At 39.7% G+C, this 13,238-nt stretch overlaps 1 protein-coding gene across 8 annotated transcripts in view; it reads right to left on the reverse strand.

The window, feature by feature from the left end:
* Positions 1–13,238, reverse strand: part of OSBPL3 (oxysterol binding protein like 3) — a 183,923-nt gene that overhangs the window by 118,454 nt on the left and 52,231 nt on the right. Inside the window, exon 1 of one of the 8 annotated variants that reach the window (XM_009203213.4) lies at positions 997–4,353. The exons of the other annotated variants lie outside the window; for them this stretch is intronic. The gene's annotated coding sequence lies outside the window, so the exon portion shown is untranslated. Of the gene's footprint in view, positions 1–996; positions 4,354–13,238 lie in introns of those variants that run through there. 8 annotated transcript variants of the gene reach the window in all.

Consider the following 13,238-nt stretch of genomic DNA (forward strand, 5'->3'; position numbering starts at 1 on the left):
CAAACTCAAGGAATATGGCACCCAAAACCCCTTTCTAAAAGGAAAAAAAAAAATCACCATGTTGCTCACCAAACACTAATTTTATTTATTTATTTAATTTTTTTGACGGAGTCTCGCTCCATTGCCCAGGCTGGAGTGCAGTGGTGCGATCTCGGCTTATTGCAGCCTCTGCCTCCTGCGTTCAAGTTATTCTCCTGCTTCAGCCTCCCAAGTAGCTAGGATTACAGGCACCTGCCACCACGCCCAGCTAATTTTTGTATTTTTAGTAGAGATGGGGTTTCACCATGATGTTGGCCGGACTGGTCTCAAACTCCTGACCTAGTGTTCCACCCAGCTCGGCATCTCAAAGTGCTAGGATTACAGGCGTAAGCCACCATGCCCAGCCCATTAAATTTTTAAGAATGAAAAGCCATAGTAAAAAGACCAATGGTTAACAGTACATTGATTAGGAATAAATAGGTAGAGGGATACCCAGGGGAAATTAGAGCTACAGAGTGTTAAAACTATAAAGCCTAACAAAACAAAAATAAAACAAGCAGCATACATCAGAAAGCCAGGCAGGGACGGAGGGAGAAGGCACTCGATGTTTATCATGTTTTCCTGTTATTCTCAATCCATCCTGACTCCCAACCTCGTGACGGTTTTCATCTCTTTTCTGAACCTAAGAGAACAAATACTCTTATGCTACAGAATTACTTTTCAGAAAATGGACAATTTATTTCCCTTTTGTTAAATTCAAGTAACATCAAATTGAATGCTTTACTTTTAAAGCCATGTTTTGTTTGAACCCAGTCTTACACAATTATTTCTGCCCATCATTTATCCATCTTTCTGTTCCTCTCTCACTGTTTGTACAAAGGCATGGCTGAAATAAATGTTAACATTTGTTATCTTCTGCTTGAGCTTTTTTACTTTCTCCTTTGAACTTTTTTTTCTTTTGCCTAATTTTTTAAAATTAGGGAAACATCACTGAAGTAAAAATAAAACAGCAATTACCTTTCTAGTTTGCATGGTTCTTTTTCCATTTGTTCACCCGATCTGTGTTTCTCTCATTTCCCCCAACACTCCCCAACCTCAGATTCTGACTCATATACCTCCATCAGTCTTCTTCATTCCCTGACCCTCTTCTCTGGCTGTGTCTCAATTGTTGGAGATACATTATGTGCCATGCTCTCGGGTGAAAGAATCTGCTTAATATCACTCCTCCCAACACCATCATCTAGTAGGGAAGTGTAGAAACCCCCTGACAATGCAGATAAGAAAAACGTGGTGTTTGGGTATTTTCACTAGAGATGTCAATGGAAATTACCCATGCTGGGATTCCCAGCTGTGCTGCTGTTACACCACAATGGTGACACGCACCAACACACACAAATCAGGTTTACTAGCAGCCACTAAGACATCTTCCATTTTCTCCCATTTCTCTCTCTCTCTTTAGAAAATTAAATAAATAACTCCTATTTGATGACTTAGAAGAAGGAAGGAAGGATGAGTGTGTGGGTAGAGAGAGGGAAGGAAAAAGAATTCCTAGGAATAGAGAGGGCTGCACCCACGTTTGTAACTATATACAATTTGCTCTACCACAGAACTCCAAGAATGCATTCCAGTGACAAGCTTATCTACTACCACAGCACCATGATAGTGGTCCATATTGTGTTTATTCTATAGCAGAAGTCAGTGGTCATGTTTTCCATAGTTTGTCCTCCTGCCTCTTCCTTGTTCTCCATCTTAAGGAGTGTGCATTAGAACAAAATCCACAGAAATCAAATTTTCAAGTTTGCTATATCAAGGATTATCAGGCACCACACAGACTGAGCAATACAAGTAACAGATTTTAAAAACCCAAATATTGATATCCTGGAGCATAGGATATTTTGTAACTTATATATATACACTTATACAGACAGTTTCATCAATTTTTTTGTAATTCCTAATTTAAGCTCTCATTTTTGTGACAGTTCTTAGTAAGAGAACAGACACAGTCAGCTTCTATGTTATGTATCAGCAGACATGACCGTTCTTAGAAACAGCAACTGAAAAAGACTAAAGAATAAGACTTCATGTCTGAGAAATAAAGGCATTACCCTGAACCATAACTATGCAAAATATGCCCTGGCAAGTACCAGTCCCCGAAGGTTCTCTGTGGGAGCCTTTTAGTCATCTTTGGGAAGTCCTGCTCTTACATTCACTCTTAAAGACACCATGTAACATATGTTGGCACATTACAGGCTCTGAGAAATTCTGAAGTTAAACAACAAAAACAACAACAACAAAACCCAAACCTGTTAACTTGGTTGAACTCATTCCAAACCTATTTGATAATGGAATCCATTCTCTGAGGCAACACTTTCCCATTTACCAACATTCCTTCAGCCTGACGATCCTGTCTAGGCTGATCCTAGACAGGATCCTACAAGCCCACAAAATGACTTGCACTCTTACCTATAAAGGTTGGCTTATTCTCGATGCACATAATAACAAGACAGGTGCTATTTCTCAGTGTGTATCAGGCTCACAGCAGCCAGTAATGATACCTGGAAACTCTCTGTTTATAGTTTCATGTATAGACCTGAGAGGTCAACAGAGTCATGAGAAACTGACTGTCACATAAACAACATGGCAATGGTCAGAAGCTGGCAGTGTGCTTTCCTACTTGACCCTATCCTCCCTAAGTTTCCCTCCTTGGTTCTCATGACCACGTCTTTGCCATCCCCAATATCCCACTCCCCTCTCCACTTGCTGTTTAAACTTTACTACCCAGACTCAATCTTTCCTATTTTGGTCTGGAATTACCCCACAGAGAAAATATCTAGATGGGAACATGTGAGTATTTGGAAGACAGAAGTGCCACTCAAGAAAGTTAAAATACTAGGTCAGCTGGATAAACTACTCATAAAAATCTTGTGGAAAATACCTCAGTAATTAAACATTCACACAACTGTTATGTGGGCTCACTTAGAAACATATATGCAAGCAATTAACTTTATATTTATCCAAGCAAATAAGAAAATGGGATCAACATTTAGTACTCACTTAACAAATGTTCACTGATCACTTACTATTGGTCAGGCACAGTTTTAGACACTGGAGATAAAGCAGTGAACTTAGTCTGAAACATTATACAAATATTGCAGCACAGACTAGAAAATTCAGTAATTCCAATTCCTATGATGACCCTGGAGAAAACAGTTTCTAAACGGAAGAAGAATGATTTTAAGGAAGAATTTAGAATCGTATTACAAGGTACCAAGAAAGCTTCTGCATCCATGAGAAGGGGATAGAAAAGGCAACAGACATAAATTTTGTACCTAATATTTCCCAGATACAATGCTAGATGCTCTTACGTATGTCACATATTTAATTCCCAGAATTACCCTTTGATTTGGGAGAGTTTCATTTTATAGTTAAGAAACAGAGCCAGTGGCCAAATTTTTGGAGTATGTCTGATTCCACCCAAATCCACACCTTGTATATAAATACCGAGGTTAGATCTGAAAATGAATTCATGGCCACTTCAAATAGCATTTCCAATATGACTTCATGATGACAAAGAAAAGATATCTCAAAATACGTGTGGGAGAAGGACAGACATCAGCAACACATCAAAAAATAGTATTTTCAAAGTTGGAGGAGTCACACTGTGATTTGGAGTTACTACAAAGCTACAGGCACCAAGACAACGTGTCCTAGCATAAACACAGACATACAGATCAGTGGAATAAGATTGAGAATGTAGACATTAAACCCTCACATTTATGGTCAATTCATTTTTGACAAAAGGGCCTAGATAATCCAAAGGGGGAATAAAGGCCTTTAAAACAAATGGTGCTGGTGCTGGAACTTGATATCTACATGCAAAAGAATAAAGCTGAGCCCTCTACCTCACACTATGTACAAAAATTAACTCAAAATGGACCAAAGACATAAATGCAAGAGCTAAATCTATAAAACTCTAAGAAGAAAACACAGGGGTAACTCTTCCTGACCTCAGATTAGGTGAGGATTTCTGATATATGGCACTTGAAACACAAGCAACTAAGGGGGGAAAAAGTGATAAACTAGACTTTATCAAAATTAAAACATTTTGCACTTCAAAGGGCAATATTAAGAAAATAAAAAGACAATCCACGGAATGAGAGATAATATTTGCTGACCATCTGATACAGGTCTAATATGCAGAATAAAGAACTCTTACAACTCAATAATAAAAAAACAAATAACCCAATATTTTAAATGGGCAAATAACTACAATAAACATTTCTCCTCCAAAGAAGCCACAAAAAATGGCCAATAAGCACATGAAAAGATGCTCATTGTCATTAACCATTAAGGAAATGCAAATCAAAACCAAAATGAGATACCACTAAAATGTTTATATAAAATTAATTAATTAACAGACAATAACAAGTGTTATCAAGGATGTGGAGAAACTGGGACCTTATACAGTTTGATGGGAACGTAAACTTTGGAAAACCTTCTGGCAGTTAAACATGGAGTTACCATGTGACCCAGCAATTCCACTGCCGGGTATAAACCCAGACATATGAAAATGTATGTCTACACGACATCTTACACAGGAATGTTCACAGTAGCATTATTTATAATAGTCAAAAAGTAGAAAAAGCTAAATGTCTATTAACTGAATGCATAAATAAAAAGTAGAATATCCACACAATGAAATATTATTTAATTCATAAAAAGAAATTAAATAGTGAGTCATGCTACAACATGTATGAACATGTAAAACATTACACTAAGTGAATGAGGACAGATTTTTTTTAAAGGCCATATATTATATGATTCCACTTATATAAAATGTCCAGAATAAGCAAATCTATAGAGACAGAAAATAGATTAATGTTTGCCAGGGACTGGCTAGAGGCTGAAGGAAACAAAGTAATATGGAGTTTCTTTTTGAGTGATAGAGATTCATTACATAGTGGTGATGGTAACAAGACTTTGTGAATATACTAAAAAAATTACCGACATATATTCCAGAAGAGTAAATTTTGTGGTATGTGAATTATATCTAAATGTAAAACTCCCTTGAAAACTCCAACAAGAACGTTATGAAAACCCCACCAAGACTGCTTTAAGATAGCAAGCTCAGTTGAAAGCAAATGACCAAATAAAATCAAAATAAAATAAAATCAACCCTGTGATTTCAGATCAGTCTACATAAAGCCTATTAAATCTATACCATCTAGGAACTCATGGAAATGAAAGAATGAAATAGCAAAAGTCAGAGGTCAAATTCAACCTCTACACATTGAAACACCTGTACAAATTATGACAAGACTTGTCAATCCTGCTGCCACATTAGTCATCCTAGAACTCACCTGAGAAGTTGTTGACAACTATATCCAGTAATGAACCTGGGGTCTTCTAAGATCTCAAAGGCTTTCTTCTATCCCAGGAGGCAGCACCAGCTTAGATCTCTGAGCATCTATTTATGTGTAATCCAAGGTCTAATGAAAATCTTTACAGAGTGACTAAAAGTCTAATCTGGATGTGACATGAAAATGACTTTCAAACTCTGAAACAATTGGTTGATCTTTGCTCTACATGCTTGCTTTACATTTAGCAGTGACTCAAGCCCACATTTTTTAAAAAAAGTTACAACAACTCTAATGCTCAGAAATATCATGATGTAGGCTAAAATAGATACACATATGTACACCCATATTCACACAAATCAACCCATCACGAATCCAAAGAATGACACAGGCTAATGAAAAGCCTGAATTGCTCTGTCTGCAGTCAAATGAACAACATGAACAGGGCAAGCACAGACAATCCCAACTTTTGAGAGGTTGAGCTCCAAAAGGTAATTGTAAATCAGCTCTTTGACACTACTCAAAACACATTTTTTCACAGATGTTTGGTCATGTGCCTAGGCCAGCCCAGAGAGGCCTATGCAATGCACTTCAAGCTAATCACGCCTTCCAAGGTCAACTCCAGAATGTGGCTCAGAAGTGGAAGCATCCTGGCTGCAGCAGCAGGAAATAGAAACAGTGTACCCTCTAGGGTACCTCTCAGGTACCCTAAACTGGGGAGCAAATACAGGGCATGGTCCACATTGAGAATTCCATCCTACTCCCACTGAGACATACAAATCCTTCACAAGGGATCTCTAAAGCCTGAGGGAAGGAAGGACCTGTGGCTTCCTTAAGCTACTATCCCAGAGTTCTAACCTCAGTACAATTCTGCTAATTTGGAAATGAAAACAAACATGAGTTCACATTATGGAATTTTTAAGAACTTGCCATTCTTACAGAAAGCCAAATTGCTGGATTTTTCAAAAATGTATTTTATAAGGAAGATACACGAAAAGTAGATTAGTAAAAGTAGATTCATGACTTTTGGCAGTTTCTCAACATCTATGATCAATACAGATTCAATTTTTCACCACCTCTATGTCTCGCACCCAGCTGAGAGGCTGGCACATAGCAGCCACCTCAAAAATGCTTATGGAATCTCTACACTTTTTTTTTTTTTTTTTTTTTTTTTTGAGATGAGTCTCACGTCTCCCAGGTTGGAGTACAGTGGTGTGATCTCGGCTCACTGCAAGCTCTGCCTCCCAGGTTCACGCCATTCTCCTGCCTCAGCCTCCCAAGTAGCTGGGACTACAGGAGCCCACCACCACGCCTGGCTAATTTTTTTGTATTTTTAGTAGAGACGGGGTTTCACAGTGTTAAGCCAGGATGGTCTTGATCTCCTGACCTCATGATCCACCCACCTCGGCCTCCCAAAGTGCTGGGATTACAGGCGTGAGCCACCTAGTTGGCCAGAATCTCTATACTTCTAACATCATTAGTATTGTGAATGCTATTTACTTTTTAACTACTGCAAAGTAATTTACATACAGTGCAATGGGGATTAACAGGATTGGCTTGGCCTCAGAAAAGACATTATTTAGGTGAGAAATAGAAAATAGAAGGTTAAAAAATACAAACTATCTACAAACACTGTACTGTCTGGACTGTGTTACAAAAAGTCCTAGTAGGGCACAGTGAAGTGGACTGGGCAGAGCACAAACTTTGGTGTTAGAAAGGTGGCTTGTCCTTGCCAGCAATGTGACCTTGAGCAAATCTGCTTCCTTGTGCCTTGATATTCTCAACCAGGGAACAATTCCCTCTCAAGGGAATTGTATGGCTGAGTGACCAGGGTGGGAGGGAAATTAAGTTTTCAGTGGATACTGTGGTGCTTTTAGAGTCTGGTTCTACAAACATGACTTTCTCATTAAACAATTAAATACATAAAATGCACTATGTGATTCATCGTTACAGTAAAACCCAAGGGAAGTGTGTAAAATGGCAGGCTAATCTCCCTAGCCCTTCCCCCATTTCCTTATGCTCTCTCCTGGTTCTCCTGTGACTTCCACAGAGCTGCCAGCTCTGCCCTGGTCCTCAGTCTGACCTCATTCTAGCCTGACCACCTGCTTCTGACTCACAGTCTTGCTATGAACTCTGTAATCCCCCAGTCCTGCTTCAGGTTTTCAGGTCAAGGATCTCTGTCCAACCCTGTCCCCCCGACCCAACCTCTTGGTGAAAATGATGGGCCACCCTCTCAGGGAGAACCACAGGGCTAATTCTGATTCCAAAGTAAGCTTATTACCTTAGGGTCGATGCAGCAAACAAACAAAAAAGCAAGTTTGCTTACAGTTTTGGGAGTTGAAGAAAAAAAGGAAAAGAATAAGAAAAAGAAAAAAACATATAAACAAGACCATCAGAGATACTCTACACTATAACCACCACATACCTCCCCCACCCCAACAAACACCCAGAATCAGAGGTGGAACCAATTAAGCAAATCTTCCTCAGTTCAGAACAGCAAATCTAATCCTAGAAGATAGTTTCCATCAATCAAGATAGATTATCTATCTAGAAAGGTCCATCACTAGGCCCACAGAGGAGCCCAAGCACGCCTGCTGACCTCTCTCTACAGAGTGGAGCTCCTCAGGACTGGGAAGTCAGGGCTAGAAGAGCATCTCCACTCCTCAGCAACCTGCTCCTAGAACCAGCCTCTTCCACTCTCAGGGTGAGTCAGTATCCGGGTCTGTGCCTCATGTCTCCCTGGCCACTAGAGTGACCTCAACCAAGAGCAGACACTGTGCTGACCTAGCTGAGCCAACCTGATTCCCTTCCTCAGAACGTGGAAGAATTTGGAAGTTAGACACACAGTGACCTAGGCAGACCCTGAAGACCACTGAACTCAGTAGATGAGTAGGACTGCCAGGGCAGCTATTTTTAACCATGAGAGGAGCAAGCAGGGGTGATTATGGGACACTGGGGCAGACAGAGGGAGGCAGAGACTAAAAGAGAAGAGAGGCTGACAGATAAGAGTCCCAGAGAAATGCAGAGTGTGAGGCACAGAGACAGGCAGATAGACAGCATGAGCATGCAACGACACAGGGGCAGGCAAATAGAAACCCAAAGGAGACCAGGAAGATGGCAGCTGGAGCAGGGCGGGCGGCCAGTTGGGGACAAGGGAGATCCTCATGGGGCTCTGTCCACCAAGTGGGAGGCCCTCCCACATCACAGCGGTGCTTCCTGCTGCCTGCCAGGGGCTCTGAGAGCTGCCCACTTGCACCACTCCAATAAACCTTCTCTTACCTGATCCAGTCTATTTCTCACTTATGAAAGCTAGAAAAACAATTTCAAATATTAACACCTAATGAGAAGCAGCATTGGCAATTTTGACACATGCTGTAGATAAATAAGTTAAAATATCTGGGAAACCTACTTAGCTATCACTAATAAAATTCTATAAAATATTCATACCTTTGAACTAAATATTTATAATAGAAAAAAGTGTATACAACCTCAATGCCCAAGAGTAGAAGAAAAGTTAAGCAAATTAAGACTAGAATACATTTATTTCATGCAGTGAATAATATCACCTTTAAAAATATTTATGGTTAAGAGAAAAATGGTGAATATAGAACTATGTAAAAATGTACATTGAAAATAAAGATCACAAGAAAATACCCAGGGAGATGACAGGAGGCTACATTTGGGTGGCAATGCTAAGAGATTTTTTGTTCCTCTATATGTTGTCTGTATTTTCAACATTTTTATAATGAGAATATATTCAAAATGATATATTTAATTATGTAAAAAAATTAAAATAAAAAGGGGAAAAGTAGTAAGAGTCTAACACCGATACACTTTTGTACTTGTGACTTTTGTATTGCTACAATACCCAGTATGGATTCCTACACAGAACTGGCTCTAAGAATTGCCATCATCTGGCTAAGCTTCTTCCCAGTATCGTTATGGTAACCTTAACTTAGTAAACATTTCCTCAATGCCTTCCCACTTTGTACAAGGTTGAGTTTAATGGCTGCTGATACTCTGATGGGCAACTCACTACTCATTCTTTCTGAGACAGCCAATTCCATTTTTAAATGTTTGGGTGACATGGATTATCTCCAACTTAATCAGGTGCCCTGAGGCCTGTATAAGCAGCTCACCGATCTGACAGTAATCAGAAGGCTGTTAGATGACTAACAAGTTCCCCTTATTCTCGAGATACTTGGACCTATAGATGCTCACAGTTCTGCCTAGCAGTCAGATTTGTCCCGGCTCAGGTGGTCTGCCTGTCTTCCCTTCTTTAGAGAGAATAAGAGTCAACGATATATAGCTGTTACTCTTTTTCATTTCTTTTTTGTATTTATACACAACAGAGACAATGGAGAAGGCATAGCAATTCATCATTTTTATATGTCTTTCTGCTCTTTGTAAGAGCACAGTGGAACTATACATACAATTAACATTCAAAAAATGTTACTAAAGATTTCTAAATGACATGACCACAGAATTAGGTGTTTTAAATACCATGTATATTAGCATAGAGTTGGATTTAAAAAGCCAATAGCTGAAACAGAAATTATCCTGGTAGACTGTTTACAGGCCTACAGCTGTGACAACAAACCTCCCTCAGCCCCTTCAACACCAACCCCAGAAGCACATGTAGAGGGTGGGTGGTTAGCCTTCCGGGCTGACATGGGCATGTACATCTGACTTTGTTATTGTCGTCTGAGTTTTTGGAACACTTGGGGGTGATGTCTGCCTATAATGTGGCCAGATGCCTTTTCAATAAAAGAAATATCCCAATTCCAGCCCAAATACTCAAAGACCCAATACAGTTTCCCCATCTTTCCTTGCTAGTTCTTATTTCATAATAAAATTTGTCTTCCTTTTGAGCAGCCAGTGGACAGGCCTGCTTGAGGCAAGAGGCACTGAAATGTCTCAAAGGAATTCTACAAAGATGGTTTCCTTTCAAGTTTAACTCCTAAGGAATAAATCCTTCTCTGCAAGAGCATTCTCTAGTTTTTCAGGGCTAAACATGCATTCAGCAGTTCCTATTTTGATTGGAACATTTCACTGCTTTTCTCTATCACTGTAGCAGACAGAATCACTGAATTGTATACAAGAGAAAAGCAGGAATAGGCATAGGTTTGACTGATGGTGTATTTAAAGTAAGCTTTCTCCTTTAAATCTCAATGTTGCTAGAGTGAAGAGAGTTGGCTGGCTAGCTATATTTATTTTACCCAGATTTGTGATATGGAAAAGGTTGAACAGAATATCAGTTTTAGTTTCCACGGATCACTATTAAGACAAGATGATATAACTGGAATTAGAAATCTAAAGTTTCATTAAAAGGATCCTTAAATAGCTAGAGATTGAAATCTTATGAGCTTTCAGTTTTGCAATGGTGTGATGAAGAGGCAGACACTACTATCAGGCAGTTCCCATAACAGGGCTTGGTATGCCATGGTAATTGGATCCTATTATTTCTTTGTGTCTAGAACAATTACCCCTTAGGCGTACTGAACTAGGGATGATAGTGACCTATTTGCACCTATAGAAGTAGTGTTTATAAGATGGACTCCGTTTCATACAAAGTTTTCCAGTTTTCAGTTTGAACGTGTAGGGTCATGCCACGCCCCTGATCCATTCTTCAGTGGATATTCATTACCTACAACAAATAAGAGGTCATCTAGTTGCAAATCAGAATCATCCACGAACAATGTAAAGAAAAATACATGCTCAGGACATGCTCTACCTGAAGATTCTAATTCAATGGTCCCAGGATCCAGGTATAAACATTTTTTTAGGCCGGGCGCAGTGGCTCAAGCCTGTAATCCCAGCACTTTGGGAGGCCGAGACGGGTGGATCACGAGGTCAGGAGATCGAGACCATCCTGGCTAACACGGTGAAACCCCATCTCTACTAAAAAATACAAAAAACTAGCCGGGCGAGGTGGCGGGCGCCTGTAGTCCCAGCTACTCGGGAGGCTGAGGCAGAAGAATGGTGTAAACCCGGGAGGTGGAGCTTGCAGTGAGCTGAGATCCGGCCACTGCACCCCAGCCTGGGCGACAGAGCAAGACTCCGTCTCAAAAAAAAAAAAAAAATTTTTTTTTTAAAAAGTTTTCCAGATGATTGAAATGTACAGGATTGAGGACTACTGGCTTGCAAGAGGAAGTCTCTGTGTTACATACAAGGTTCAATTCCCACCACTTTTCAGCTGACATTCCACCTTCCAGCCACGCAAATCTACTTGCAGTTCTCTACAGACTATCTCTGAACCTTTGCAGCAGCCATGCTCACCCTTACTGTGGGCACAGCAGAGTGGCCACTGTATAAGGTCGTAGCTCAAATGAGGCCTTCTTGTCCATTTCTGCCTAACATTCGCAGGCTGGCATGCACCAGGCTGCCCTTGCATATACCTTGTATATACAACACTATTACAATAAAGATATGTACATGCTTCTCTCCTACCTGAACTGTAAGCTCCTGGAGGACCTGGTCTCTGTGATTCTTATGTCCTGCTGCCTAGCAAAATACCTGTCACATGACAGGTACTCAAAAAATTTTCGATGAACTAATAATTGCATCCATGCAAATAAAACCAATGTAGTCAATGTTGTAAGAAACAGACTGCTGGCATTATTTTGAATTGAACAGAAGAAAATTTGAATGGATATAATCACGAATTTTTATTCAAATAGATTTTTTTGTAGTGAGCTTTGGGTTCCAAGAGTTACTTAATCATCCTCAAGCATGCCACAAGAGAAAACGTTTGGGGATCTTTGACTCAGTCAGAACCAGTGCTGCTTCCATCGTATGTCTGGAACTCATTTCAAGAAGATTTGTATGTCTTCAGTTCTAGTCCTAGATATCTCTGAAAGAAAACCCAAAAGAAAGAAGCCAGCAGGGGAATTGACAAAAACGAAGATATATTTTATGTGCAGTCTAGAGTTTTCTGAATAGCATTTTTCTAAGCTACAAGCTTGCAGACCTTAAAATATGACTCAGAACACCAACTGTGATGCCAACGTTTTTATTTTTAGACTTTTTAGCAGAGAATATGGCAATAACTCCAAGCTACTCAGTCTACAAATCCTCTAAACTTCCTCCTAGAGAACAGAATAGCACTTGGCATTTCTTGGGGTATTATTTTACTTGCATATATAGTTATGCTAGTAAAATTTTGGTGACTAAAGAAGAATTAATAACTGAAGCTCTCAATGATTCCCATGATTACTGCTTAAGTTGGCAAAATATCCTTAGGCACAGAAGAAACTTGCTGATGAAAATGTGTATGGGTGGATTGTTCAGTTTTTTTCACAGTGATACACTTGCTTCTAGTTATGTCTGCATTCTCAGACAAGTGGTAAGGGCATAATAACATAAGGTTTACCATTTTGAGAGAGAAAATAGGACCACAGAAAATTCATTGGCATGATAAAAATATTTTACACTTTATACCAACTGTGCTTTGCTGTTCAACACCTGAGCTTCTCACTACCTTATCTCTTTTTGTAAAGAAAAAAATGCTTCTTGAGGTATCATTTATGTGCACCTGATATGGTTTGGGTCTGTGTCCCTGCTCAAATATCATGCCAAATTGTAATCTCCAACATTGGAGGTGAGGCCTGGTGGGAGGTGATTGGCTCATGGAGACAAATTTCCCCTTTGGTGCTATTCTCATGATAGTGAGTATTGTGAGATCTTGTTGTTTAAAAGTGTGTAGCACCTCCTCCTCCCTCCCTTCCTTCTGCTCAGGCCATGTAAGACATGCCTGCTTCCCCTTTGTCTTCTGCCATGATTGTAAGTTTCCTGAGGCCTCCCCAACCATGCGTCCTGTACAGCCTGCAGAACCGTGAGCCAATTAAATCTCTTTTCTTTATAAACTACCCAGTCTCAGGGTATTTCTTTATAGCAGTAAGA

The sequence above is a fragment of the Papio anubis genome, chromosome 4 (assembly GCF_008728515.1).
Source record: "Papio anubis isolate 15944 chromosome 4, Panubis1.0, whole genome shotgun sequence".
NCBI classification, from domain to species: Eukaryota; Metazoa; Chordata; class Mammalia; order Primates; family Cercopithecidae; genus Papio; species Papio anubis.